The sequence below is a fragment of the Pogoniulus pusillus genome, chromosome 31 (genome assembly GCF_015220805.1).
Source record: "Pogoniulus pusillus isolate bPogPus1 chromosome 31, bPogPus1.pri, whole genome shotgun sequence".
Taxonomy (NCBI): Eukaryota; Metazoa; Chordata; class Aves; order Piciformes; family Lybiidae; genus Pogoniulus; species Pogoniulus pusillus.
The window spans coordinates 5,995,001-6,002,136 of record NC_087294.1 but is presented as its reverse complement, the minus strand read 5'-3'; positions in this window follow the sequence as shown (position 1 = coordinate 6,002,136).

Sequence of the window (7,136 nt, the reverse complement as noted above, 5' to 3'; positions counted from 1 at the left end):
GCTCTTGCCAAGCTTGTGATGATGGACTGCCCTCCAGCTAGGAGTACCTCCCACTGGTCTGCCACAGGGATTTGTTGGTGCACTGTGCATACCCCTGGCACCTCCCCTCACCCTGTTCTCAATGCTTTTCCTCTGAAAGGGAAAATCTAGCTCAATGCCTAACAGTCATCCAAAGTGTGTTTATCCTGTGAATCTAAGCTGAAATGAATATGTGCTCTTGTGTGTGCATTCCCTCACTTTCTCTGAAGGCTGCAGAGGTTAGGTGAGGCCTCATCCATTGGAAAAAGATTTCCTGGGATGACAAGGATCTGACTCCCCAGAGCAGATCAGTAACTTCCAATAACTGCTTTAAATCAAGTATATCTAATATGTACATCTCTGGAGCTGCTGTTGCAACTTCTGGCTGAGTGCACCTTATTTAGTCATACAACAGATTGAGTCAGCTGCAACACTGAATCCTTGCATGTCCTGAGCCCTTGGGGGTGAGCAAGAGCCCAGACATCCTATCTGTCTTGGGGGTCAGTAAACAAATTCTTGAGGAGTATATCCTCCACCTAGTCCTGTTCCCTGAGGAGTGAGGCCACAGGGAAACTACCTCTTCCTGGTGTCCAGGCAAAGCTCTCAGAGTTTCACTTTCCAGAGTTTTAAGGGTAAGGAAACCTTCTGACTTATGTATAACACAAGAACACAAAATGCAATATGCCTCCAAATGTGCAAGACTTAAATCCACATGTGTAATTTTGTTAAGGAGGGGTTTGAATCTGGCTTAGAAGTGAATGGTAGTGAGGCCAATATACAAATTATTAACCATTCTAGTAAATGTGTAAAGAGAATTTGCCCAAACTTCTTTACAATGAACACACAGACAGATTCCATTGTATGGTCGGTAACACTAAGTTTTGCAGAAAGTATCTGTGCAGTCAGATTAAATTTAAATGACTTAGGAAAGGTTTCTAGAAAATATTTATAGCTGGAGAGTCTTGCAGCACAAACTGCTGCTTCAATGCTGAGCAGAACCTTTCACAAACTGAGGGAAAGAGAGTTAGTTTACTCACCGGTTGAGAGTCTCAATGATTGTGATCCTGTGCTAGTTTGAAGCTAGCTGGAATGTTTTGGTGAGAAGAATTAGATTGTAGGCTGTGAAAAGGAAGCAATGGGGATGTCTGCTTCACTTGTAGGCTTGCTGAGATGTATAAAAAACAAGAACATAAGTAGAATCATAGAATCAAGCAGGTTGGAAGAGACCTCCAACATCACCCAGTCCAACCTAGCACCCAGCCCTAGCCAGTCAACCAGACCATGGCACTAAGTGCCTCATCCAGGCTTTGCTTGAACACCTCCAGGGATGGTGCCTCCACCACTTCCCTGGGCAGCCCATCCCAATGCCAATCACTCTCTCTGGCAACAACTTCCTCCTAACATCCAGCCTATGCTTCCCCTGGAATAACTTCAGACTCTGTTCTCTTGTTCTATTGCTGGTTGCCTGGGAGAAGAGACCAGCCCCCACCTGGCTACAACCTCCCTTCAGGTAGTTGTAGACAGCAATGAGGTCGCCCCTGAGCCTCCTCTTCTCTGGGCTAAACAACCCCAACTCCCTCAGCCTCTCCTCATAGGCTTTGTGTTCCAGATAACACAGTTGCTCTCTGTCTCTGTCTGCTTGCACTTTCCTCCCTAATCTTGTGTCTAACTAATCCTTCTGCTTTCCAACTCCCCTGTCTGATTCTCCAAACTCATCTTGACCATAAGGCAAAGTCTGGTATAAGGTAGAGGGGTGGAAAGAGGTGGAAGGGTGGTTGGGAACCCCTCCTGGGGACTTTGGTTTCAGGGAGGGCTGTTCTGCTTCTGTATTACCTTTTTAACTTGTGTGTTTCTGTCTATAGCTGTATAGATTGTAAATACCTGCTTGTGTATTGTTCTAAGCTGCAAATGTAAAGCTCCATTCTAATTTCCAGCTCGGCTGAGTTGAGCCTGGGTGATTTCAGAAGGGGGGGGGGGGGGGGGGGGTGTGAGTAACACCCAAACCATCACAGATCCAAAAGCATAAAGGAGGAAAAACATAGTCCCATCACATGGTGGCCTTCTGCATGGTGATGGTGCAGCAGGGCCTTGCTGCTTGTTTAGTTCAGATTGAGCATGGTGTCAGGAGGAGATCCACAGCATAATTTGGACCTTCCACCACATTTTTTTTCTGGAATTTTTGTTTGGTTGGGGTTTTTTTATGTTGTTGCTTTGGCTTGGTTTTTTTAGATGCAATTAAATTCCAAGGGTGAACATCATCAAATAGCTTTTGTCTCTGGCCCCTTGGTTTATCCCCAGTGTCCTTGGCAATTCACATGCATTCAGCAGCATTGGGTGTCCTTGGCAATTCACATGCATTCAGCAGCACTGGGATTTCCCTGACAAGGATTTCCTCCTGCAGGCTCTTCCACAGTTTTATGAGCTGCTGGAGGTTTAAAATTGTTCAGGAGGGTACATTCTCCATCCCCTGTGAGATCACTTTCTGATTCACCCCATCTGATGATGACAGCACCTTGCCAGACAGCAGCATTTCCAATCAGAGTTACGCAGCGATGAACCAGTTTGACTTGACAGGAGAGAGCTCATTGCTCAGAATGAGTGCATAATAATGGCATTGATAATTATCACTGAGAGCCCTGTGCCAGGTCCTCTTGGGAACATTAGCCCAAATCAGAGGGTGAAAGAAGGCAGCAACACAAACATAACCTTCTGATAATCTTTTTCCATATCACTCAAATATGCAGGGTACATAACCCATAAGATGCTCTTAGACAGATTCCCCAAATTATTGTCTGCCATAGGCACCAGCTGCCTCCAGCAGAACAAAATATTGCAGTACTTATTCTCTTGTATGTCCTGACTAATATGCCTCACTTGACTCACTAGAGAGCACCAGATATTAATGTGTCATAAGTACAATGCAGACAAGCATCCAGCAAAATAAGTGTTCAGTATCACAGCAGCAACCCAACCTATGGTATCAAGAAACAACAAGAAAACAAAGCCTTGAATCTGTTACCCATGACACTGGTACTTTGGGATGCTGCCCCACATTAATGTGTCTTCTCATTCAGAATACAGAAACATGAAAGCAGAAATTTCTGGTTTATTCCTGTTCTACATAACTCACGTTATACCTGAAACTTAAACTCTTCCCCTCGTGAGTTAGAGTCATAAATGAAACATTCTAAACAAAGGCTTGAAGCATAGACTCATAGTCTCACAGAATGGTTTGAGTTGGAAGGGACCTCCAACACTCATCTAGTTCAACTCTCTCTGCAGTCAGGCATCCTTAACTAAAATCATCCTTAACTAAAATCATCCTTAGCTAAATCAGGTTGCCAGAGTTCTGTCAAGCCTCACCTTGAATATCTCCAGAGATGAGTCAGAGTCCCCAAACACCTTCCCAGAGGTGCTAGTTTGGAGCAGGCTAGAATGTTTTGGTGAAAAAGAACTAGATTATAGGCTGTGAAAGGAAAACAGTGGTGATGTCTGCTTCCCTCAGAGTCTTGCTGAACAAGAAGAAAGTAAACATTAGATAACACTTTCACCATTTTGTCTTCACTTTGTTTCTGGCTCCAGACTGAGCTGCAGCTCCCTAACCTCACCTTCCACTAACCTTGCTTCTTAACCTCTTGGTTGAACCTCTGTTCTTCCTTGGGACTGGGTTAAGGTTGAGAGGGGCAGGGGGAAGGTGCAGGGGTGGTTGAGAGCCCCTCCTGGGGACTCAGGTTTCTGGGAAGGCTGTTGTGTTTCTGTATTACTTTTACCTTGTAGATTTCTGTATATACTGTAAATATCTGCTTGTATATTGTACTAGCTGTAAATAAATAACTTCATTTATATTCCCAGAGCTGGCTGAGACTAGCTGGGTATTTCTAAAGGTGTTGGGGGGCAGGGTAAACCCAAACCATCACACCAGACAACCTGTTCCAGTGTTTCACCACCCTCATGGTAAAGACTCTAAGAATCTGTTCCTTACATCCAGTCTAAATCTGCTCTTCTCTAGTTTGAAGCCACTGCCTCTTGCTTTTGAGCAGTTGAATTCTCTGTCTACCAAGAACATTCGACCCACAGCTTCTGAAAAGCAACTCACTACAAGTTTGAAGGCAGTTTCAGACATTTCACCTGGCCCCATTCTCAGCAGCAGTCAGTTCTTCACATACAGCCATTTGCTGGAATATGCCTTCATAAGTTTGGATGTTTGGACTTTCATTGTTCCTCTGGCAGACTGATGTCTGAATGGGAACCTTATAGAAAGATCATGAAGTATCTGGTATAAGAGAGCCTTCCAGCACTGCTAGGGTTTGGGAGTTTGTTTGGGGTTTTTTGTGGGTGGGTAGGGGGTTGCTTGCTTGTTTGTTTCTGTTTTGTTTATTGCTGTCTTCCCCTCTTGTGGTTATCAGCTTGCACCTCAAGAAAAAAAACAGTGCCTCATCCCTGATTCTTGGGAAACTGTGAGCTTTGCCCTTTATTTCAGAGCCTTCCTCCAGCCTTGGCATTTGAAACCTGAGGCTTGGTCTCCTCAGGCTTCCCTGAATGGTGTCCAGACTTCTATGCTGATGGGAACAGACACTCCGAACTTTGCACTTTTTCCTTGGACCTTATTCTCAGCTGTCAGTGAGCTGTCACTAGGCTGGTGATGAAGGGCAACTGTGAAAGACTGCACCACTGACACAGCAGGAAAACGTTTCAAAGACTTAAACTTGCTGTGACACCATGAGTTTGCAGCACTAGGGGTTATGATGATAACCAGCATCACAACAACCATCACAATTCATTGAGGTGGAAACAAATAGGTTTTTAAATACAACTCTGTGTGGTTTGTTTGAGTCATGTGTAGTCTAAGGACAGGTATATTTGGCCCACAAAAGTATAGATCTGGCTTTGGTTGCTGCTAGTACATTTTGTACCCAACTAGAAACCTCAGAAAGTCAAAGCAAAGCTCAGCTCTAGGCAGCTTTTTTCACCTAGCTTCTCATCAAAGCCATGGAAAATTAAAAGCCAAATCTGCTGAATTAAACCATGATACCTCTGTTATATGACCTACACCAGCAGAGATAAGGTGCTGTGGGGGGCTTGCACAGGAGCAGAAGACTCCCAAGTCATAGCCATTTGCTCAGGACAGGCTTGCATCCCCCACTAAGGGCCAGGAAGCGTGTTCCATGAGGAAATGTGTTCTCCAGCATATGGCAGAGGGTGATTTGACCTGGGATCAGGGAAACAACTGCTGGGTTTCCCATGCTACAGAACTAGGGTTACCCATTACATCGCTTTCCCATGCTACAGAACTAAGGTTACCCATTACATCGCCAGAAGTGCTGTGCTTGGAAGGATGCACTGTCTGAAACAAAATCTTGGCTGAGGAAGCAGACAAAAATCTGTGACTAAAAGAGCTTGCAAGTTAAGGCACAGACCACACAAGCATTTAAAATACACTTAGTCACTGGGGCCTCTTCAGGTGTGTGAAGCTACACACATGCCTTCAGCTTTCGAGGACCAATCCCCCTCAGAAGTCTCTCTGTAGGAATTTGGTATGGAGACACAGTTTTTCCATCCTTCTACACAGCATCTGTACACAAAGCTTCTCACAGCTCTTCCTCAGACAGGAAGCCTTTGCTGGAGGGCATGCTGGAGAACTCAGTGCTTCCTTCACAACACACAAGGCAAGTACAATTAACACAAAGCTTCTCACCCCAGAAGCTGGAAGCTCCTTTGCTGGCACTCCTAGCTCTTCTTTGCAGGCACCGAGCGTTAGTCATGAACATGAACTCCCCAACCCTCAGCCCAGCTGGGGTGCATTTAATGCTACATAACGCAGATCTTATTCATGTTAATAAACACCTGCTCACTTAAGTAATCCCATTGATGTCATCAGCATGAGCAAGATTGCAAAATCTAGCTGCTTTTAAGTACCATGGTATAGGGTTGATTTTAATGAAGGTATAATTTTTTACCCATCCAGCTTACACAACCTATCTCCTTGTCCAGCTAAGCTCTGGGCTTCCCACCAAGGTGACAAATTGTTGTTCATCCCAGAGGCCATGCAGTCTCCTGAGCTTCCCTTCACCTTTCCAGTGGATTCCTGTGGGTACAAAGCTTGTGCCTTAAGAGCAACTCTCTCTTTAGCTTCAGTCCCCACTATCACTTTCAAACTTACTGATAGCTCTCCCTCCTCTATCATTAGGATCCCAAATGGCACCAGAAACCATCTGCAAAAGAAGGAAATACCATTTCCAATTCAGATATGCAATCTGAATTCCTCAAGTGCAAAGGATTGCATATATGCTGTGATGCAAACCCTGGGCTGTAATGTTTGCCTCTAATTCGACTTTTCACTAAGATAAGGAGGGAGGAAGCATAGACTGGAATTATGAGTTGAGTTGCTTCCCTCTCTTCAGTTCAGTCAACCTGCTCATATGTCAGAGTAGTTCTTCTTAGTAATTTGGTAGTAGCTTAAAACTGTAGAGAGAGGTTGGAGCTGGTAGGACTGTGACTGGACGTTTTGTGCATGCTACAGCCACATACAGGGGCACAAAATGCATTTCCACTGAGAGAACCAAAGCATTACTAAGCTCTGGGGGTCAGACAAGGGGAGATACTGTGGGATCAGATAACCACTCCGTTGGTAAAACAACTTTTCCCTGCATGGACTCAAGCTGTGGTTTAGGCACTTGAGTTTTCCAGGTGAGGGACATGAACAAGACTCTGGGCAGCTCTCGTAGAGCCTGCTGGAAGAGAGCACAGCATAAAGCAGTTACCTCTCACAAATTCTCCTTGCCCACCAAGTGAGCAGGGCTTCGCCTCCAAGGAGAAATGGCAGGGCTGAGCCACATCACAACCTTATAGTCCACAAACAGACCCACACTTGGAGGAGCCTTAGCTACAGGGTGCAGGGAGAACCAGGCTGGGAGGTTCCATGTTCCAGCAACATCATGTTGTGGTGGGGCGTTCACTGTTAGCTCACCACCTGGCATCTCACACTGGCTGAAGGAGATTGATTTATAGCCTACCTTTTCAACTGGTGCTTGTGACTTCACTGCTTGCACTGAGTGGATTGTGTCACTGCTCAAGGGTACGTGACCATTTCCCTCTGTATGACTTGATTGTTTAAGGTA